The following is a 23,278-nucleotide window of genomic DNA, read 5'->3' as shown; positions in this document are numbered from 1 at the left end:
ATCCTTTCTCTGTGCAGTGAGGGCGATGTGATCACAGTTTTTCTTGTGCTAGAGGCATGATTGACCACCTCCATGTATGTGAAGGAAGTGACCTGCTCAACTCTGTGGCCATCAATATTCTAGTGGCCACAATATCTTGGGTCTTCTGGCGAAGGCCATGACCTTAGTTTTTTGGTAATTAATTTCAAGTTGTTCACTCTTGCAGAACTGTGTTAGTGTCGCCAACGCCCTTCTGAGGCCTATAGGGGTCTTTGAGAGGATTGCTGCATTGTCAGCATATAGTAGGGTGGAAATGCTTCTTTCAGCCATCTTGGGTGTGTGTGTGGAAATTTGGATTGCTAAGATGGCTCACCATGACATTTATAGACAAGTTGAAAAGAAGTGGCGCCAGGATACATCCTTGTTTGACTCCCTTTGTGGTCGGGATATGGTTTATAAGGTGTGCTTGGGGGCTACACCTCACCCTGAGTGTCGTATCAGTGTGAAGGGTGTGAATTAGGTTGAGCAGACATCGCTCAATTGAGGAAGATTCCAGCTTCTCCCATAGTTTAAATAGGGATATGGAGTCAAAAGTGGCCTTGAGATCTATGAAGGCAGTGTAAAGGGAGAAAGAATTGTTGGAGGAATACTTTACAGTGAGCTGTTGTAGCACCAGGCATTGATCAATTATGGATCTGCCTTCCCTCAAACTTGCTGGCTCATCTGCCAGCAGATTTTCTTGTTCTAACTAGTCCTTGTGTTTCCAATGTAGGTGTCTGGCATATATCTTGCTGATGGTGTTGAGCAAACTGATGGGTCTGTAGCTGGCCCAGCACAGAACTTCCAGTGACTGTTGCTGGTATCTATTTTATGTTTCTTTTTAGATTGTGAGCCCTTTGGGGACAGGGATATTATTTCTCTATGTAAACCACTTTGGAAACTTTTGTTGAAAAGCAGTATACAAATATTTGTTGTTATTGTTGTAATCTTGCCTCATTAGGAAGGTGCTCCAAGCCTCTGATCATCTTGGTCGACCTCTTCTGCACCCTTTCCAGTTCTACAATATCCTTCTTAAGATATGGTGACCAGAACGGTATGCAGTACTCCAAATGAGGCCTCACCATAGATGTCTATAATAGTGATGTGCAAACAGGTTTGACATTGAATGTGTTTGATGTAGAACTGGTTCAGTTCGCCTGTTCGGGGTCAAACTGAACCACCCCATGTTCGGTCCAACCCCAGACCAGAAACACACACACGCACACCCCGGCCATTCTGGGGGTTCACGGATATTTTTTTAATTTAATTTTTTTTTAGAATTACTCCCTCTGGGGGACTTGCTCTAGGTGGTGGTGGGAGTCCATAGGGATCCCCCCTACCCCAACCCAACTCCTTGCCTCCCAAATTGGCCTGTTCGGCCAGCTATTCTGCCTGGGCCACACAGAGACTGATTGCACAGGAGAGGCAGCCTCCAAAATGGCCACCGCGCTGGAAAAGGAAGGCCCGAATGGGCTGAAGAGCCTGTTGAATGGGCCAGTTTTGGAGGCAAGGAGGCTGGTGAGGGAGGGGGACCCCCATGGACACCCCACCCCCATGCCACCTAGAGCAAGTTCTTTTCTTTAAAAATTGTGAACCCCCCTGGACCAAACCAAATGGGGGGGGGAGATCGAGGGGGTGCCAGATTGAGCCCACTCTGGTTTGGGTCCAGTTTGGACTCAAACCAAACTGGGCCAGCCGGTTCCATGCACACCCTAGTCTATAATAGGCCCAGTTTGGTCCAACCCCCATCGAAACCCCCCCCACAGTCAGGTCCGGGGGGGTTGCAAAAAAATTTTAAGTTTAAAACTAAATAAAAATTACCTCCAGCCCCTTCAGGGGGCTTCCTGTAGGCAAACAAAATGTAGGCAAATGTAGGCTTCTTGTAGGTAAAAACCAAAATGGCCACTGCACATGCACAAATGACCTCTGCAAGTCTGTGTGCCATGCCAGGCCTCGCAGAGGCCATTTATACATGTGCGGCGGTGGCCACATTTTGGCCACCGCACACACTTATGGAGGCCTGAACAGGCCCAAAAGAGTCATTTTATGTGGCTGCAGGGGTGATTTAAGAGGCCGGCAAGGGGAGAAGGAACCTTCATGGGGCTCTCCCGCAGCCTACAGGAATCCCCGCAAAGTCCATCAACACCTGGGAGCCCAAGGTTAAGAAACCCTGTAATAGAACTTTTTGTTAATGTGCTTGCAAAAGGGAAGTAAAAGAACAACTTGGCATTTGTAGAATTTCAACTTCAAATATTATTTATTTAATTAGATAATTACCATATATGGTAAATTTGAATCATAGTAAATTTTGATCTGAACAAGGTCATCTGCTTTTCTTGGGCATGATGTTTTTGAATTACTGATCTTATAATTGAGTGCTAAAAATCTGTTGAGAAAATTAACAGTTAAAAACTGCTGATTATATTCATAATTTTATATATTCATACACACACACCTTTCCCACAACATATTCCTGTGTAAAATTAATGCATTCAGCTAATTTCAGTAGCAGGATTGTGTATGCAAAATTTGGCATATGTAGGTGATCAGGAAGTATTACATTATTCTGCACAAACAAAAAAAGTCTTCAAAATATATCGGTAGATAGATATAGATATAGTACATAGAAGTGATACACAGAGAAAGCTCTGATCAGTCATTACATACAGGAAAATATAACAAAAATTTAAAAACAATCCCAAGATAGTAGTATACCGTAAACCACATGTATTGCCATGCAGTGAAGGGTTAATTCATGTATGTACATTTTGAACACAGTGAAGCAAACGTTAGTTGCAATTAAATCCCATCAAAATTAATGGGACTGAAGTAGGTCATTTATCACAACTAAGGCTAAAACAATTAAATGTTTTGCACATTTACCTGAAAATACTTCCCAGTGAATTGAGGTGGGTTGAGTGAACGTGATCCTATGATCAGGCTGCAAATGCATTGCTGTTAAAGAGATATACATAGGCTGTTCACACAACCGAAAACTGGGCAGGGCAAGTGTCCTACCCAGGTTTGGGAGCTGTGGGCATTCCCAGTTTTTGACTGTGTGGGAGCAAACAGCTAGGTAGGAGGAGGGGAAAGTGATTGTGTGGGAAACGGGAGCTGGGCAGGACAGCACTATCCAGCTTTCATACCCAACTTCTCCTCAGAGTGTGATGACTACCTCTTCCTGGATAGTCTCTCCCAGCCTCTTATGACCAATAAAGTATAGGATCTTCTAATTTGGTGTGCATATTTGTAATTTTTGTAAAGCTTAGCTGATGTGAAGTGTTCGGCTTAGGCTGGAAGTTAATTTTTGTTAATGTATGGAAATGAAAACCCTCTGTTTGACAACCATGATTTCCCTGTATTGGCCAACCTAGTCTGTTTTAAAATGTACCCTCCCTTGCCTTTCCCACAGCTGCCTTTATTCATTCCATGATTGTGAAAAATGACAGTCAGCCAGGCATGCCTGTTTCCCCTCATTTGAAGATGGAGTTCTGAATTATTATCATTTTGCATAATTGCATAGTTACCTGTGTAATTTCTCTGTGCATTTTTGCATAATTAATTGCATGGTTCTCATTCAGATATATATATATATATATAAGCAACATACGGCAATGGTTAGAAAATAACATCCTACCAGTGGGAGACAGGGAGAAATCCACACTGACAAAAATGTAGAGACGATCTTTCTGGCATGTAGCCTTGGAAACATGGTTCCATTCCTGATTTTGCACCAATTTCACAGACGGTGAAATGCAAATATGATCCCAACCAGGGCTGTAACAAGGTCAAATTAGGTCCTGGGACAAGAAGTAAATATAGGCCGCTGTTTCAACCCAGGCCCCCTGCCTTCATCTCCTCAGCAACCCCCACCCTTTCTTTGCTGCAGAAGAATTGTACGGACATAGTGATAGACTAAGGGCATGCAGAGCATGTTTCGTTTCTTTCCTAAGCAAATACTATCACACACTTTCCTCTCTCTCTCTCTCTCTCTCTCTCTCTCTCACACACACACACACACACACCACTGACACAGAAACATTTTTAGACATATATACCTACTATAATCACCTTGTATATTCATACAACATCAACACTAGCATTAGCCAACCAGTCAGGAGAAGAATAGGAGGGAGGATGCTGCCTGACATTCCTCCTCCCCTCCTGGACCGGACGTGTCTTGCTTAAAGCCGAGTCCCCTGATCAAGAGCCAATCACAGCATGTCAGTGAGTCAGGGAAGGGGGTGGAGAGTGAAGAGCAAGTTTTCCTCCAGGTGGTGAGTCCTACTCCTTCAGTGGCCCAAGAATATTTGTCCCCCTTTCTCAAATTCTAGCTATGCCCCTGGTGCCAATCCTGTGATCCAGGATTGTTCGTGTCAGTTTAGATATAATCAAATAATCCAAGTCACATTTACCACAGATCTGCTGCTTACTATATGGTGCAGTGCAGGCATGCTTGCACAGACAGTTTCTTGCACATACTCTGGGCTGCAAGACTTTGCTTGGACTTAAAACGGATGCCTTCCATCAGGTTCTGTCTTTGCCCCAGTTTGATTTAAGCTGAACAGCTGACCATCTTGTAACAACTGTCCATCTCCACATGGTGTTGTTGTTGTTGTTGTTGTTTTTTTAAAAAATGCCTCCACTAACCCATTACAAGAGACACGTTTGATATATTTTTAAAAATATATATATTAATTTCCTTTTAATGACAGCCATTTATTGCATCCAATGGTGGATGCAATCCAGCTCTATTAAAACCAATGAGAGTTTTTGTTAGCAGTGGAAAAAACTATTATCACCCTACTGCAGAAATGATTTGTACTCAAAATTAAATTCTAGAATTAGAAAATGTAGATACAGTACTGCTCTTGCATTCATCATTTCCAGTTGTGCATCCCGACTTCTGGAGAATATGCACATTTTACATACTAGCTTACATACAGTGCAGCACTCCGCCAATCCAAGAGTGGGACATGTGCATTTGCTCTGCAGAGGTCAGAGAGGCTTCATCACTAGCTACTAACTAATGCGTCATCACTGTAGCAACAAGCTTCTCATTACTATTTTCTCACTAATGGAAATAATGGGAGGCTCATCTCTAGGGCAATGATGCAATTGTTAGTAGGAATGGAACCCCTCTGAGCTTTGTAGAAGCGAGAACATGGTTTGGATTCACATGGAGAAAGGGTGCATGCCCTGCCTTTCCATGGGCTGTGCACTATGCTGTCTGTGAGTCACTGTCTGTTTGGAGATAGAATTATTCCAGGGGGGAAATTAAAAATATTGAAGAAATTTGGGATTGGAGATCGATCTGGGTATCAAACTATCCTTATTTCCTAGAGAAGCTACTAAAATGGTGATGACACCCAGATCTATTTCTCCATATTAACCTCATCAGGAAATGGCATAACTTCCCTTTATGCTTGCCTGGAGGTGATAATGGGCTGGATGAGGGATAACAAACTGAAGTTGAATTCAAATAAGACAGAGGTACTCATGCGGGGGGGGGGTACTGACCGGGCCGGGAGGGGGGGTCGGAACCCAAGATATGGTTTGGATCTGCCTGTTCTGGATGGGGTTTACACACACACACACACACACACACACACACACACACACCCCGAAGATTAAGTACGTAGCTTGGGAGTGCTCCTGGACCCAAAGCTCTCTTTGGTTTCTCAGGTTGAGGCAGTGGCCAGGAACGCTTTTTATCAGCGTTGGTTGATATGTCAGCTATGCCGATTTCTGGAGGTAAATGAAAACAGTGGTGCATATGCTGGTAACCTCCAGGCCTGACTACTGTAATGGGGCTGCCTTTGTACATAGTCTGGAAACTACAACTGGTACAGAATGTGGTGGCCAGACTGGTATATGGGACAACCCAAAGGGACTATATAACTGATTTTGAAAGAATTGCTTATATTTTTCTGAGAAAAACACGAAGTGCTGGTTATTACCTACAATGCCTTCAGTGGCACTTAAGAGAAAGCCTTCTTTGTCATGCACACTGCTAGCTATTAAGATAATCTGGGGAGGTTTGGTTATGGCTGCCATTAGCTTGTTTGGTGGCAACTTGGGATCAAGCCTTCTCTCTGGCTGCCCCAGGGCTTTGGAATATGCTCACTGTCAAAATAAGAGCATCTCCATCTCTGGTTGCTTTTATTTGTTTGTTTATTTATTTATTTATTTATTTATTTATTTATTAGATTTATATACCGCCCTTCCAAAATGGCTCAGGGCAGTTCACAACATGATTAAAAACAATTAAAACAAATTAACAATTAAAATCAAACTATTAAAACACAATAAAACCAATAAAACAGCTCAAAGCCCTGAAAATCAGGGCAACAATTTAAAACAATTTAAAACAGTTAATCATTTCAAACCCTGGAAGGCCAGGCCAAATAGGCAGGTTTTAAGGGCTCTCTTGAAGGATGGCAATGATCTCAATTTACGAATTTCTTCCAGGAGTGCATTCCACAGCCAAGGAGCAGCTATAGAGAAGGCCCGCCTTTGCGTCGCCACCAAACGAACCGGTGACAACCGGAGATGGACCTCCTCAGATGATCTTAAGGTGCGGTGGGGATCATGTAAAAGAAGGCAGTCTCTTAGGTAACTTGGACCTAAGCCATTCAGGGCTTTAAAGGTAATAACCAGCACTTTGTATTTTGCCCGGAAACGTATTGGCAGCTAGTGTAGCTGTTTCAAAACAGGCATAATATGGTCTCTCCGGGTTGCCCCAGAGACCAACCTGGCTGCCGCATTCTGAACTAACTGAAGTTTCTGGACTACGTACAAAGGCAGCCCCACGTAGAGCACATTGCAGTAGTCGAGCCGGGAGGCTACCAGCTGATGCACCACTGTTTTTAGGTCATCCTCTCCAAGGAATGGGCGCAGCTATCGAATCAGCCGAAGCTGGTAGAAAGCACTCCTGGCCATGGCCTCCACCTGAGATACCAGGGTGAGGCCTGAGTCCAGGAATATTCCGAAGCTGCGCACCTGCTCCTTTTGGGGGAGTGTAACCCCATCCAGCGCAGGGAGATCTAACTCAGATTCTGAGCACCTCCGTCTTGCTTGGATTCAGCTTCAATTTGTTCTCCCTCATCCAGCCCATTACTGCCTGTAGGCAGGCATTTAGAGAATGAGTGCCATTTCCTGAAGATCAAAAGGAGAAGTAGATTTGGGTGCCATCAGAATACTGATAACACCCAGCACCAAATCTCCTGATGACCTCACCCAGCGGTTTCATGTAGATATTAAAAAGCATTGGTGACAGAATGGGGCCCTGTGGAACTCCATATAGCAGCTCCCGTTTTGAGGAGCAACTGTCACCAAGCTCCACCATCTGGAATCTACCTGAGAGATAGGAGCTGAACCACTGAAAAGCAGTGCCCCCTATCCCCAACTCCCCCAGGCAATCTAGAAGGATACCACGTTCGATGGTATCAAACGCAGCTGAGAGATCCAGAAGAACCAGCATAGTCACACTCCCTCTGTTGATTCCCCAGTAAAGGTCATCCATCACGCCGACCAAGGCTGTCTCAACCCCATAGCCAGCCCTAAAGCCAGTTTGAAATGGATCTAGATAATCAGTTTCCTCCAAGACTGCCTGGAGCTGATCGGCCACCACCCTCTCAATCACTTTGCCCAACCAAGGGAGATTGGAGATTGGCCTGTAACTGTCCATCACTAAGGGATCCAAAGAAGGCTTCTTTAGGGTGGTCTAATCAATGCCTCCTTCAAACAAGGAGGCACCCTACCCTCCCTCAGTGATGCGTTTATGATATTAACTAGGCCATCTCCAACAATTTCCGTGCTAGATAGAAGCAGCCAAGTTGGGCAAGGATCCAGAGAGCAGGTGGTAGGCCTCACCGCCCCAAGCAGCTTGTCTACATCCTCAGGAGTTACAGATTGAAACTGATCCAATCTAATACTGCAAGAGGGATTGCTGGACACCTCCATAGATCCTGCAAAAACAGTGGAGTCCAAGTTGGCCCGAATACAGGAGATCTTGTTTGCAAAAAACCCATTAAAGGCATCACCGCAGAACGACCCCGGGGATTGATTTGAGGTAGAAGGAGCAGAAATCAAACTCCTCACAACCCAGGATAGCTCCGCTGAGCGCGAACCTGCAGCCGCAATGCGCGCAGACCAAAAGCTCTTTTTTGCCGCACAAACCGCGACCACATAGGTCTTCAAATGGGTCACATGCTGTATCCTGTCAAATGCGAACCAAGTTCTCCTCCACTTGCGCTCTAGTCGCCTACCCAACCGCTTCAGCCCCTGCAATTCCTCAGTATACCAAGGGGGCATTTTTGAAGCAGATCGGAAGGGACGCTTAGGAGCAATCATGTCTACGGCCCTGAAGAGTTCCCTATTCCAGGTTCCCACCAGGGCATCAACAGAATCACCGGCAGCACCAACATCAAAATCCTCCAAAGCCTTTTGAAATCCCACTGGGTCCAGCAGCCTTTTCGGACGGACCATCCTAATAGGTCCACCACCTATTAGGAAGACCCTCAAGACACACCTGTTTTATCAGGCTTTTAACTGAAATTAATTAGAGATACACATATCAGGCAGTACGATAGATAGATAGATAGATAGATAGATAGATAGATAGATAGATAGATAGATAGATAGATGTAACAATAAAAAGTGTTTTGATTGGTCATCAAAAGCTTGTTTTCAAAATAAAAAATGGTTTTGATTGGTCATCAAAAGCTTGTTTTCAAGCATCTGCTCTATGAAGAGCTTTACATTTTCTTTTAGAAATACTTTCCATATGTTCCTAGAACTGAGCTTGGTGAACGATGACCACAAACACGCTGACATTTCCTCCTCCTAATCCTGTTTTACCTCCCATATATTAATAGTTTTTCAAACATATATAGAAAACCACTGGAAACAGTAACATGCTTAGGGTAACACATTCAGGGTAACACACAGATACACATATGTTTATGCTCCTATGTATTTTGTCAGTTTCAAGTATTTTAAAATGTTCTGATTAAGGGCTGGTTCAGATGAACAGTAGCCACTACACACAATAACATTGGGGCTGCAATGAGAACGTGCCCTCCCCAACGTCACTAAAGGATGTGCTGATGTGATCATGGCATGTCCATTAATTGCACAATGAATATTTATATATCGCTTCTCAACAAAAAGTTCCATAAGTCAACAAAACTTCTCAACAAAAGTTCCAAAAGTGGCTTACATAGAAATGAATGAATAAATAAAATGGCTCCCTGTCCCCAAAGGGCTCACAATCTAAAAATGAAACATAAAATAGGCTCTAGCAACAGCCACTGGAGGGATGCTGTCCTCGGGTTGGGTAGGGCCAGTTGCTCTCCCCTGTTAAATAAAGACAATCACAATTTTTAAAAGGAGCCTCTGCCCAATCAGCAGGGGCTATGAGGGGTGTTCTTCTGAATTGCCCCTTTACACACACAACAAAACCCCTGTTTAAACAGGATTTTGTAGCAAATGGAGAAGGACTGTTGTCTGAACACCTCTCTTGTGCAATTAAAGGATGTCTGATAGCATGTCAGGATGTCCTTCAATTACATCAGAATGGGCACACTCGCGGCATGACCTTGTCCTTCTCATGCAAGCCACTGGACACTCATCTGAACTGGCTATATGTAGAAATAAAGGTCTGGGTCCTCAGAAGTGCCGAAGGAAAAAATAAACTCTCCTCCCTATTCCACCCCACATCAGCCTCTGGGCCCCACAATTCTCCTGAATGTTCGGGACTGAGCACTTGGAAGAGGGGAATTCCAGAAATTGGACTGAAGCTCATCCATTGCATTAAGCATCCTAAAAGTGGAAAATCAGCTAAAACTAGGGGACAAGTTTAACATTAATTCAAGAGCAACTGAATAACCTGTCTGGTGACCTAATCCTGTAAGCATTGAGGTCATTGATTCACACAATCAAAAACTGTTCTACCCAGTTTTGGGAGCAGGGGCATAGCTAGGGAAGAGGGGGCCTGTGTTCGCCCCTCTCCTCGGCAGCCCCACAGAGTGAGGGAGATAATGAAGAAAATAGACAGGGGTGGAGCTGTTGGGCCCAGGTTCTTTGAACCCGTCTGCTCAATTATAGCTACACCCATGTTTGGGAGCTGCTTCCAGTTTTTGGTTGTGTGGAAGCAAGGTAGGAGGAAAACCTAGGCAGCTTTTCCTCCTATCTTGTTTTCACACAATTGAAAATTGGGAGCACTCACAGCTCCCAAACCCGGGCAGTACACAATTTTTGACTGTATGGATCACCTCAGTATCTGTTTCCTTGGAAAGATGTGTGTTGGGCTGAACTCTGAGAGCCACTCCAGATAATACCTTACTATTCTGTGTAATATATACTGTATAGAAATATTATGTACACAATTGTAGGCATCACTGTTTGAACCTGTGCCTTAATAAGTAATTGCAGAAGTAACACAGAGTATTTTGGCACAGGCAAAAAAAAAACAAAAAAAAAACTGTAGAAGACTTGCTTGAAAAACTGCTGTTTTATTAACACTCATAATCCTATCCTGCTATCAAATGTGGAGGATGAAAGATCATGTTATATCTGATCTGAGCATATGAGTTTACTTAAATTCGCCTGGCGATAATTTCAAATTTGTGATGCAACTGAAGCAATCCATCAGAATGCAACAGAGCACCCTTCTTCCTCCCAGCCATAAAACCATCCATGCCATGTCTGTAATTGGTCGGCTTTTTCACTGCATTTTCACTTCCACAGAAAACTCTCATCCTTTTCCCAAGCAGTACAGTTTTGATTGGATTTTTTTAAAAAAATCAAAAAAAACCCAACCTCTGCACTTTGCAAGAAGTGTGGATAACAGTTATGACATTTCTGTGAAGTCCTGATTAGGGCAACATAAAGTCTGTGTTATTCAATATGCCAGCTAGAGATGTTTGTCTGGTCAAATCTGAAGGCCAGATGGAAATGAAAGGAAATGGAATGTCAGGAAGGTGAAGTGTGGAGGCTATGAGTTCCTGCTGAAATGCCAGCAACGGTGGTCCATGGGCTTGCAGCATCCTAGTTGCCATTAATTGTTCTGAAGGAAAGCATGCACCTATTTTTATGATGTCTCAACTTCATGCATGGAGGTTGAAATTCTCATGCACACTGCAACCTCACAGCTTTGGAGAAGTTAAAGCTAAGCTGTATTTGAGCAGAAGGTGTCTTAATTTGTGTAAATAGAGTACCTGCCTCTAGTAAAAACCATTTAGTTGGTCTTTTAATATATAAATTACATGGCACATATCATAAGCAGCAAATGTCATTTCCCTGTCTGTCTCTCTTCTTTAAAATAAATTGATAAACCTTCCACTGGTTTATGTAAATCAATCACTTTTCGTTGATTTATGAAATAAATCAATTTCTACTGATTTATGATATTTGAATGCCCACAGCATCTAGGCAGCATTTATGCAGTTTAATTTAACAAAAGTTAATTGACCTTGAAATTCAAATAAAGATCTCCTAAGTGCTCCTTAACATTCTGATGGTGTGTCCAAGGGATCCCTCTGTGACATCAAAGCAGTTCACCTCTGACACTTATGCTTTTAAAAGGCCCGTTGTGACATTAGAGCAGCCAATATCATCAAGAGCAGTGGTGTGTAGACTAAGAGGCCATATGGTAAGGTGGAGACTGTAAGAGCAGAGGGGTCACAAGATTCAGGAGCATGTGCAGAGCCAGCAGGAGAGGGGCACTTCTCTTCAAAGGGGAGTTGATGCTCCTACTGTATGCCCTCCTCACTCTAACTCCCCTTTATCGCTGCAGTATTTGTTAAAGGAGCTGCTGCTATGTTTATAGTTTAAACTGTCAAAGAAGGAAACACAGGATCTGTTAATGGAACTGCCCTGGGGTGATTGGTGAATGCCCCAAAATTGTGTTTGGGCTTTGTATGGGGAAATTAGATCAGAGTGGAGCAGTTCTGCATCAGAATAATTTTTGTGCAAAGATTTGGTGGCAGGAGAATGGACAGAAAGAGAGAGATTGCTGAGGTTCAAAAACAAAGAAGGACTTATTTGAGGGTAAGGGGAACAATGGAGTAAGATAGTCAATTAAAGCAATATTACTACTAAAATATGTTACAAGATTAACCATACAACTGCTAAGAGGAAATTAAGCTTAGTGTCCGAATTAAAATAACTTTCAGGCTATCTAGAGAAAGGAGGCTGAGAGAAACAGGCTCTTGGATTTAAAAATAATTTGTTAAAGTAGCTGCTGATATGTTTATTGTTTAAACTGTCAAAGAAGGAAATACCAGAGCTGTTAATGGAACTGCCCTGGGGTGATTGGTGAATGCCCCAAAATTGTGTTTGGGCTTTGTATGGGGAAATTAGTTCAGAGTGGAGCAGTTCCGCATCAGAATAATTTTTGTGCAAAGAAGGTCCTCTTTCCCCGGGGATGGACTGGGAGGCAGCAAGCAGCAGCGAGGAATCAAGGGGGTTAGATGGCAGGGATAGATCCAAAAGGTGTCTGTTCTCATGAAGCCAGCTCCAGGTAGTAGTGACAAGGGCTGTGCAGATTGGACCCAGCATGAGAACCATTCTGGGGACTAGAAGCAAGAGTGTCCCAAGGAGCAAAGCACGGCAAGGTGGTATGGCAGGTGTCAGCTGTAGTGTCCAAGTAATGGGTGACTCCAAAGTATGGAAACCCAGTGAGGCACACTGGAGACTAAGTGGAGCACACTGACTCAAGGAGCCTGGGGCAATTAAAGCCCAAAATGTATCCTGGGGCAAAATTCCAATTGCTCTTCTTTCTTGAATAGGGTAGTTCTGGGGAATCTCAAAAGGTCCCATTGTGTTGGCTGTGCTATGTTACAACACAATAGAGCTCTTCTCATGATCAGTGAGAAGATCTCCTTTGAGGTCTGTGGAGAGAGTGGGTTTGCCCTCCCCTCCCTGCAAACAATCACTTACTCTTTACTGGGTGGGTGGATCGCCTGCCCAGACAAGTGGCGATTCACCTGTGGCTCTCCCACACCTTGGCCAGCCGCTCCGGGGGTTGGGTGCAGGGAAGCACCACCACATGGTGCCCCCTGAAACACCAATAATGTACCACGTGGGTGCACACTGCATTACTGGGATCCCCCTTCCCCCTGAGTGTGCCTGCTGACACATGTTCCAAAAAATGAGTTCAAGGGAGTGTTTGCTCCCTTAACTTCATTTCAGAAGGAGGCTTCACAGGCAGGCTTGCCGCTATGTAGCCACTGGGATTGGGTGCAATCCTGGTGGTTCACATGAGCGTGCAAAACCGGGCTGGGCTTCCTTGGTCCAGTTTTGCACACTGGTGTGCATAGGAATGCGCAGAGGCCCGAAATGGGCCGAAAACTCCCCAATTTGTCATTTGGGAGTCAGGTGGGCTCTGAGAAGGAGCTCTTGCCACTGCCTCCCTCCCCCGAGTGCATGCACACCGGCTGGCAGCCCCCATCCCCACTGCACAGAGGTGCTTTTTAAAAAGTTTAAAAGAAAGATTTGACTTGCCTGGTGGGCGTGGGGCAGTGTTGGGGCTCTGGCGAGGCCACCCAGAATATTTGGAGGCCCCCCAGAAGTCAGGAGGCCATGGACCAAATCCCCATGGTCCATGGCTAAGTGTGCCTCTGTCTCCTTAGGTCAGAGGGACCTAGTAAATTAATCAGTATTTTAATGAGTACATCTCTGAGTTCCTATCTCCACTTTAGCTTTCTTCTGATAGGGAGGGAGTTTGCCTTATCTGACTCCCCTGCTGAGGTAATTGGTTTTTAGCTCATTTGAGGCATCTATGGAGGAAAGTTAGAACAAAGGGGGGGGGGTCAATTTCCATGCAGAGAGAGAGAGACCTTGAATGGAGAGTTAACTTTTGCAAGTTGACTCTAGAGTCTACTTAGGTATTCCAGCATAGGGAAGACATGAGGCTAGTTCCCTTTCAACTTGACTTTGGCAGCTGCTAAATCTAGGGATAACTGTCCCACTGCCTACTAAGTGACTGATCCCCATGTACCAACAAATGGTGGGCTCACGATCCTGTGAGGCTCTTGAGTATGTTAAAAGTGAGACCCATATACCTACAGTCTCAAACATAAGCAGAGAGGCTTCTGGGAACCTGCAGAAGAGCAATGCTAGCAACATACCATAGTCCTAGACAACTGGAAAGTCACGGGCAGAGTATATAGAACAGTTTTGGATTTTTAAAATTACTTGATAGTACAAGCCCCAGAATCATACCCACTAGAGTTACGGAACATAAAGCAGTACACAGGAGCCCGCTTTGCAATGCACCAAAGCCTTACTACAATTGGCTTTAATGCCTGTGATACTGTAAAGCAATGAATTCAAAAACAACCTTGGTGTTGCAGGTGACTACAAGGAGTCTGTCAGCTTCCATTTCCTCCCTGCCTATCCACAAAGGTTTTGTTCTCTGGATTGATTTGCATATATGCACCAATTACAGTCTGTGTCTGGCAGTTCTGAACTCTGAGTTTTTACTGCTTTGACACGGTGGAGCTGTGTAACGCTTTCGAACACAAGAGTGTAGCAAGTCTTTACTCATACTGAGGAATGGTGACTCTGAGAGGTTTGCCCTGAATTGGTGAATGATGGAGCAGCCTCTTTAATAAGTAGCCACATTGATAAGTTATGCATTGTAAAGGTTTCTCCCCCCGCCCCATCTTTCCAAAGGACACTCCAGTCCAATCGCTCCCATTTGGAATGAGTGGTCCAATCGAAGGACTGCTGTCTTAGACACAGGGTGGGTTTACAGGGTGGGTTCAGCCCCAGGGGCTTGCGCTGCCTGCTCCCATTGCTGTGTGCTTGCTTTCCTTTGTAGGTTACAATATGCCAAGATGGGTCATGTTGTCCAAAACCCACCAATCTCGGCATATCCTAACCTAACCCCCATTTGCAAGCAAACCATGCCCCCTGTGTCTGAAATCAGATGCTGAGTGACATGACTTACGGGGCGTGGCTAGGGGGGCCGTGGCAACGAGCAGTACCCAGGCCTCTGCTGGCCTCCCTCCGCACCTGATTGCAAAGCACTGTGCATGATAAGATACTGCAGAAACAATGAAATGATCATAAACCCTCTTTAATTCTATTCCCAGATTTCAATATAGTTTACAGATTGCCAGATTAGTTTATATTTCTTTACAATGTCTACACTTTGGAAATCGGGTGCTTAGTGTACAGCTTGCTCCCACCCACTATGCCCCCCGCAGGTTGCTTTGTAGAAGGTATTCGTACCACAATATGTACGTTCTAGATTTCCTATGCCCAGAATTCTTTTCTGATAGTAGATGATACAGCTGTTAGTAGCAGATCTTTAAGGAGTTTTTGTATGTGACACATTTGGTTTCCAAAATATAGAAATATTTTTGTTTCCAAAAATAAACAAACATTTGAACCTCTCTTGTACATCTGGTATCATGTTTGAATGCTATTAGTACAGGAAAGCATTAGTACAGCAAAGCATTAGTACAGGAAAGCATTTGGAAGAAAACTCAAACTCATTGGGAAGAAAACTCAAGTGTACGACCAAGCACATCAGCAGCCAACTCAAAACTCAAAACTCAAAACTTACTTAAAAACTCAACTTACTTAAAACTCAAATGTACAACCAAGCACATCAGCAGCCAACTTACTTACATTCTTCATTAGAGAGCAACTTGAAACTTAGTCTCATAAATGACAATGACTTACATTTTGGAGGGTACAGCAAGAGGATCAACATCACTGGCACAGTACACATGGAGGAAGATTGTATAAAACTCCTCCAACATGATGCCCTTCTCTTGTAGCTATTGCGCCCTGCATTTCAAGTTTAGTACTTGGGTCTGCCTGGGACCCTTCCATGTGGATGTCTCTCTAGGGTTGTATCCATTGTTCTGTCCTCCTATTGTGGGCTCATACTGTTTTTGCCACATTTATGATCTTGTCCAATGCCTTTGGAATAAATAGCATAATCTTCCATCATACCCAATAGCCAGTGGGTGAAGCCTCTTTTTTCTGCCATGAGAATTCTGAGAAAATTCTTTCTCCTAAGAATAAAATAAATGTGTCTTTCAACTGAATCCCCATGCAGAGGGAAACAGAGAGATTGCAAGGATTCTGTGGGGGGAATTTTTCACCATTCAATCCCACTAAGAGTGTAGATGCAGCCATTTTCAATATTTGATTTGGGTAAAAGGTATGGCAACCTCACAGCCACTGAGGTAGCCATGTCCAATGGCAGAATATTAAAAGCTGACGTCCAGTAAGGTTTCTCCTTAAAGTGCAAGGGTTGAACAGCGCTTGAAGAAATCTAGTGCTGCATGTCACACATATAGACAATCTGTCAGTTGTTGCTGAGATCTCTTGCTGTGCCCTCTGGTATCCATGTATTACAGGTCTGCCATGGTGAGAAAACAAGTTGCTACCCGTTAGCTAAGTAATTTCCATTTTAAATTATAATAGTGGGACTGTCAACAGCTTTTTCTACACCTTGCATATTGTTTTCCAGTCCAAGTTCTTTGCAAAGGTCACTCTTCCCTGTTTCTTGGATGCCATCTTTATATTCTGCTCATGAAGAGGAATTAATAATTGATTGAGGCATCCTATTTGCAACTTGTCTCTTCATCAGAGCAAATATAATGTTGAGTTTAGAAGCCATGCATTTATAACAGAGAATGTAAAAAGAATGGAGAGGAGAGCTCCGCTGTTCTTCTGGTAGGGTCTGCCATGGTTTTTCATTTGGATTGGTGACTACATGTGAGTGTTCTCTGCTGTAAGATATTCCTCTTAGGGGATGGGCTCTAGCTCAATGGTAGAGCATCTGCTTTGCATGCAGAAGGTACCAGTTTCAGTCCTTAGCATCTCAACATAGATCTGGGAGAGAATCCTTGGAGAGCCTCTGCCAGTCAGTGTAGCCATTACTGAGCTGGTTGGACCAATGGTCTGACTTGGTAGAAGGGAGCTTCCTATGTTGCTAAATAATGAGTCTATCTTATATCCACTCATGCCCTTTGTTGGATCCATTATTATGATATTTTCTAGCATTGGCTCCACAATGTTACCATGTTACTCCTTTCCTGATGGAGCTATACTGGCTGCTGATAGGTTTCTGGATAAAATACAAAGTGCTAGTTATATCTTGTGGTAAAGCCCTATACAGCTTAGGCCCTGGGTATCTAAGAGAGCATCTTCTTCACCACAAGCCCCACCGCCCATTGAGGTCATCTGAGGAGCTCTGTCTCCGGTTACTGCCAACTTGTTTGATGGCTACACAGAGACGAGCCTTCTCAGTCGCTCCCCCGAGATTGTGGAATGCACTCCCTGCTGAGATACATCTTCCCCATCTCTGGCAATTTAAAACACACACACACACACACCTGAAAACCCATCTTTTCGCCTGAGCTTTCTCAGCATCCTAAATTTGGGGGGTTTTAATCTCTGGTTTATTTTTAAATTGTTAAATTGTTTTTAAGTTTTTTGTATGTTTTTAACTGGTTTTATGCTATTGTTAACCACCCAGAGAAGAAAGTTTGGGGCAGTGTACAAATTTGATAAATAAATAAAAATAAATAAATAGCTGCTGGGTGCCGAGATTGGCTTCAAGCTGGTATATTAATCATGATTCACATATTAGGTGTGACGTTTCCAGATGATATCACCTACTCAACATTTAGGGCACGTTGCTGTTCTCAGAATGACTCTCAACACATAACAGAGGGTCCATGCAATGGCGTGAATGGAAAGTCAATATGCTGTTACAGAAATGAACATCAGCCCTCTAAGGGACACAAATGCAGAACAAGATAAATGAGCAACTGCAAACAAAAAATAGAAGAGCTATGCCTGAAGCAGTGAGGAATATCACAGAAGAACAAAGCCACAGGTACTCTCAAAGAGTTTATCCCAACTATATATGTATGTGTGTATGTATGTGTGTATACACACACACACACACGCACACACGGATGTAGCTATAATTGAAGGGGAGGGAGAATGTACCTGGGCCACTGAGGGAGAGGGGGCCCACCAGCTGAGCATCAACTTGCTGTTTTATCTCCCTCTCCTGCCACTCCAAAGAAGTAGAAGAGGCAGTGGGGGGGGGGGCTCATGGGCCCATCTTCACTTTTTGTCCCAGGATCCACACCAACCTTGCTACACTCGTGGTCCTACACGTCTCGAGTGCAGCTCTCCACAGTGTGTGTGTGTGGCGGGGGGGAGTCAATACTCCTTTAAGTTTTCTAACTTCCTAGTAGCTATAAAAGTGAAGAATTAGATTGGTTTGCCTCTGATGAAGAGCATGTTAGAAGTTGTTGATTTTTACCCACGTTAGGTAAAACAGCAGAACACTAAGGAATGAGCACACACTCCAGTTACAGAGTAGGTAGCAGAGGATGGTTTGGATATTGCAGCTATTTAGAGAAAACACATGGAGATCCTTGTATGATTGAACACTAAATATTTATTGGTTAGATACACTTAGATAGGAAAGACCTATATCTAATCTAAAGGACTACATAATGGATAGGTAAGGAGAGAGCGAGAGCAAGAGAGAGAGAGAGAGAGAGAGAGATGTTTCCATCTGCTCTCTAGGAGGAAAGGAAGGATTGTGACAGCATAAGAAGTGCTGCAGAGTCAGTTCAGGGGTCATAAAGTAGGGACTGATAGGGAGACCCTTACTCACTGTCTCTACTCCCAATGCCCTTAGTGGTCATTAGGACAGTTGGTGCAAAAGGTCGACGCACTGGAAGTTCATCTCCAACACCCCTTCTCATTGCCTGTTGCACCTGGTCACGACTCCCATCTTCTCACGAAGCATCTGGAATCTGTCTTTGGATAATGGCTTGGTTAATCCATCTGCCAGCATCTCTTCTGTGGGGCAGTACCTCAGTTGGACCACCCCTTTTTCTTGTAAGTCCCGAACATAGGGGTACTTTATGGGAATATGCTTAGTTCGAGATTTCATCTTCTCCATTTGGGAAATCTGGATACAACTTTGGTTGTCCTCAAACATCACTGTGGGCTTTGGTTCCTCGATGCCAAAGCCCGATAGTAGTTGGTGTATCCATACTGCTTCCCTGCATGCTTCACTTGCTGAAACATACTCCGCTTCTGTGGATGATTGCGCAACAAGTGACTGCTTGTGTCTACTCCAAGTTATGGCTCCACCTCCATACAGGAACAGGTGTCCACTTGTGGACTTGCGGTCTGTTCTGTCCTCACCCCAGTCTACATCCACATATCCCACGAGTTTGGGATTGCTGTTTGCTGGAATCTCCAATACATAATGTGCAGTACCTTTCAGGTACCTTCCCAGTCTTTTGACCACTATCCAGTCCTTGTTTCTTGGCACACTCACTTTTCTGCTCAGGATTCCCACTGCTGAGGCAATGTCTGGCCTTGTCACTGGCTATGTACAAAAGTTTTCCAATTGCCTTTCTGTATTGATAGTTGGCTGGTAAAGGCTGGCTGTCCTCATCTTGCTTCCAGAAATCAGCATCCATTGGTGTGCTGACTTCATTGGCATCTGTCAGTCCCAGGCATTCTAGAAGATCTTATATCTTCTGTTTTTGGTTGAGAAGGAATGTTCCATTATCTTATATTTCTATTTGGATGCCAAGGGTATATGAGATGCTTCCGAGTTCTTTCACCTCTATTTCCTTGTTCAGGTGTTGTACAATTTCATGACTGTCTTGCCTTTCCTCATGTGCAAGAATCAAATCATCAACGTAAGTCAGAATGTAAGTCCATCTATTGTCTCTGAGTCTAGAATATAGGCAGGGGTCAGCTTTTCCTTGCGTGAACCCCTCCTTAAGTAGTAATTGATTCAGTTTTTCATTCCATGCTCTGCCTGCTGGTTTAAGCCATAGATGCTCTTTTGCAGTTTGAACACTAGCCTCTTCTTTCCAGGTTCCTCAAAGCCTGGTGGTTGTTGCATGTAGATGTCTTCCTCGATTTCCCCATGTAGGAAGGCAGTCTTTATATCCAAGTGTTCAACTTGCATCCCTTTGGCTGCTGCCACGCTGAGCAATTGACGTGTGTTTCACGACTGGTGCAAAAGTCTCATCATAGTCCTGACCATAGATTTGGGAGTATCATTTGGCTACTAGTCTGGCTTTGTAGCACTGTACATCCCCTTCTGCATCCTGCTTGACTTTGAAGACCCATTTGCATCCCACAGTTTTTCTTCCAGCGGGTAGTTCAAGTCTCCAAGTCTCATTTTTGTGCAAGGAATCAATTTCTTCCATTGCTGCTTTTCTCCACTTCTCAGCTTCATCAGAGAAACTCAACTATGTAGTACACTGCTCTGGGCTCCTTGGAGGAAGAGCGAGATATAAATGTAATAACAATAACAACAACAATAATAACAATAATAATAATCAGCTGGCAACCTTTCTATATCTTGCTAGGTAGTGGGTTCTTGCATCTCTCCTCCTTTAGCCATGAGTGAGAGTCTGTTAAGTGGAACCCCTTTGTTATGCCTCTGTGAGCGCCTCAGTTCGGGTTCGGGTTGTGCAGCCCCTTCTGAATCTGGCACTGATTCCTAGGGATCGCTGCTTGAATACAGATCCATTTGAGTCCAATCACATGGCTCTCCATTCATCTGGATTTCTGGGGAAATCTTTGATGCTTCACCTTTATTTGGTCTTTGTCTTTCATCTGTTCTTTCTCTCAGCTACCCCATTGAGCGGTCCAGTAAATGGAGGGGTAGTCTGGTGAAAGATACCATTTGATCTCATAAATTCTTTCATCTGGTTTGACATATATTCCCCTCCATTGTCTGACCTCAAACACTGGGGCTTCCTTCCAAATTTGTTGTTCACCAGTGCAATATATTCTTTAAATTTCTCAAACACCTGGCTTTTCTCTCTTAGAACATACACATAGCAAAATTGGGAGTAATCATCAATGAAAGTCAGGACATACCTATCTCCACCTGAACTCATCCGTAACGGCCCACAAATATTTGAGTGAACCAGTTCCAAAACGCTTCCGGACTGTACATTTCCCTTTGCCGGAAAAGTTGGCTTGACTCCCTTGTTAAGAATGCAACACTGACATCTGCTGGCCATTTCTGGACATGCCCTTATATTAAATCCCTTGGTTAGTTCCCTCATTTGGGAGTCAGTTTTAAAGTTTAGGCTTCAGTGGCCCAATTTTCTGTGCCATAAGAAATCACAATTTTTGTGTTGGCAACTACTTGCCACATTTGCTTGTGCAGTAGCACAGTCTACTTCGAAAAGTCCATCATCCCGCATGTGGGCAGTCATGATTAACTCATCACCTTTAGAGATGTAGCATGCTTCATTTTCAAAAATTGCTTTGCACCCATTCTTGAGTCCATGCCCAATTGAAATCAAGTTGACTTGCATCTCTGGCACAAAAAGTGCATCATTTATCTTAACCTCATAAGCTTCAGTAGCAGAGCCAGAAAGTATTTTTGCTGTCCCCTTGCCAGCCACGCTTCTCTTCCTTGAATCTGCTAGAGTCACATCTGATTTGTAGCTTTTGTTGAGTTCAATAAATAAATCAGGATCACAGATTATATTCTGGGATGCACCTGAGTCCCGGATGAAAGTGTGACCCTTTGTTGGCTCTTTTAAGGCAATGTTGTAGCTTTTGGCATTACTTGCCCTTTCCGATAAGCCACCGTGTCCATGCTTCTCCTCCCCTCTTTGTTTGTCGCCATGACTCATCCCTGTGTTTACTTTATTGCCATGGTGACCAGGTCTGTGCCCTCTGAGTTTCCCGCTCTTTGAATATGCTGATGAGTCACTGAGGCTACTTTGCTTGCTAATGCTGAAATTACTTTGTCTGCTGAAATGTGCCAGAGTGCCATCGCTTTCAAATTTCTCCTGCTGAAACTTTATGTTAAAATTTCTCAGACTCGACACAACATGATCAACCTTCAGTTCACAGTGAGACAGTTCAAGAGCAACAATAGGGGTTCAGAACTTTTAGGCAGGGATTGTAGGATTGCCCCAATTAGAATAACATCATTCAATTCACATTTGCTATTCTTCAAAAGCCTGCTAATTTCCAAGATATTCGCTATGTGGGCTTCAAAGTCTCCTCCTTCCTGCAGTTTGCTTTCACATAGCCTATTATACAAGAGAAGAGCTGCGTTTGCAGAGACTTGGCCACATTGCTTTTTCAGTCTATCCCATGCTTCTGAGGCTAAATCTGTATCCCTCACATAGATCAATAACTCATCACTTATACTCAAAATTAAAAGGCCATACCCATGTTGGTTTTTCTTGTCCCACAAAGCTTGAGCAGCTTCATCTTGGGCTGGCTGTCTCTCCGTGAGCACTTCAAAGATTCCTTTTGTCATGAAGATCACTTTCATCTTGAGGGCCCAGGTTTCGTAGTTATTGCCATCCAGTTTGGGAAAAGAAGGAGCCATTCCTGAGTAGGCTGTAGTCTCAGGATCCATCCTGCAGTTTCTAACTAACTCAGCTGCACTTTCAAAAATGAAAAATAAAATAAAACAAACTCTGCTTGTGCCTAGAAGCCTGTTGCTCCTGCTGGGCCCATAAACCTGTTAGAGGTTGTTGATTTTTACCCACAATAGGTAAAACTGCAGAGCACTAAGGAATGAGCACACACTCCCGTTAAAGAGTAGGTAGCAGAGGATGGTTTGGATATTGCAGCTATTTAGAGAAAACACATGGAGATCCTTGTATGACTAAACACTAAATATTTATTGGTTAAATACACTTAGATAGGAAAGACCTATCTCTAATCTAAAGGACTACATAATGGATAGGTAAGGAGAGAGAGAGAGATATGTTTCCATCTGCTCTCTAGGAGGAAAGGAAGGATTGTGACTCAGCACAGGAAGTGCTGCAGATTCAGTTCAGGGGTCATAGAGTAGAGACAGATAGGGAGACTCTTACTCACTGTCTCTACTCCCAGTGCCCTTAGTGGTCATTAGGACAGTTGGTGCAAAAGGTCAATGCACTGGAAGTTCATCTCCAACAGAGCAGAGCTCAGTCTGCACAAGATAAATCAACTCTCTTTGTATTGTCTTTGTTATGAATGCTATATTTGTAAAATCAAGAACATGCTGACTGCAATCAAGCACACGATGATTAAGTCCATTAATGCTCCCTTTGAGCATTAAGCTTAATGCTCAAGTGGAGTTAACACTGCGTCAGGTTGTGGCCATTTTATATAATAATGGCAATATAATAAAATGCATAGTTTTATAATAGTTCTTTTTCCAATGATATTTGAAAGTTGCCTAACAGCATGATCCGATGCATGTCCA

Source organism: Hemicordylus capensis, chromosome 3, assembly GCF_027244095.1.
Source record: "Hemicordylus capensis ecotype Gifberg chromosome 3, rHemCap1.1.pri, whole genome shotgun sequence".
Classification (NCBI taxonomy): domain Eukaryota; kingdom Metazoa; phylum Chordata; class Lepidosauria; order Squamata; family Cordylidae; genus Hemicordylus; species Hemicordylus capensis.
Note: the sequence above shows the minus strand (reverse complement) of the source record.